Raw genomic sequence first — 1,167 nt, 5'->3', positions numbered from 1 at the left:
TTACTGATATTTTGTTTTTTGTTATATGAAATGGTTTTGAGAACTTTAAAAAAAAAAAAAAAAAAAAAAAGATACTCTTTAACCCCTTAAGGACACATGACGTGTGTGACACGTCATGATTCCCTTTTATTCCAGAAGTTTGGTCCTTAAGGGGTTAAAAGCTTGCTGTAGTGGTGATGTTGCCTGTGTCTTGACTTAACTGCTTTGCTATTAAGCTGGGCTGCTAACGGTTTGGCATAAACCGTGTCCGTCCACAGCACCTGCATACAGCCCACTCTTTTTTTTTTTTTTTTTTTTTTTTAACACTTTTTTTTGTCAGTGTCAACTTCATCCAACCTGGACAGCTTTGATTGGTTGAGTGCATTGGACTAATCCATCCCAGCACATTTGGCCAGCCACAGGAAAAGGTAAAGCCTGACTTGTCCATTAGGAAAATAATTTGATCATACAGAACAAAGATGTAATTTGCATCTTCAGAACCTGAAGGAGGTTGGTGCAGAGGGAAGCCTGACTTCAGTATACAAACTTCTCAATGCACAAATATTCTGTCTGTTAAAAGCAGGCCTACTATCATTGCCCTCTAATCTTTCTAAGCTACCATCTAGGCATAAAAAAAACACACACACAATCTGGCTGACTGCATGCATTTGTTTTCACAATGTGGATGTAATCCAAGCAAAGATAGTTAAAGCAAATATAGTTTGACAGCAAATTTTCAACACATTTAGGATCATTAAGACAGAAAACATTTAAAGCAACCTCCAACCTTTCTGGTAATACAAAATATACATAAATCTATTGCCTTCAAATCTTTTGGGGTTAGAATGTAAACATAACAGAAAATTTAACAGCGTAATAAGTAGTTCACATGAGGAATCCCTGGTAAATAAATGTCAATCCACTCACGTATTTGAGCCAGTAATATTGGCTCAAGTATAAGAGGCATGGTAAAGAGATACTTCAGATTTCCTGGGACCACAATCTTCCTAATACCTCCAAAAATTTACTTTATAGCATTTAATTAAAGAAAAATAACCTCATAAAAACAATTCTGCATCTAAAGTACAGCATAATGCACTTTGACTAAAGAAGTCTTAAGTTGCTTACAAGATTTAAATGACCATTTATATATCTCAATTGTACCACAATGAAATATTCCTGGGTGGT

The sequence above is a fragment of the Pelobates fuscus genome, chromosome 1 (genome assembly GCF_036172605.1).
Source record: "Pelobates fuscus isolate aPelFus1 chromosome 1, aPelFus1.pri, whole genome shotgun sequence".
Lineage (NCBI taxonomy): Eukaryota > Metazoa > Chordata > Amphibia > Anura > Pelobatidae > Pelobates > Pelobates fuscus.
This window is presented reverse-complemented; position numbering follows the sequence as displayed.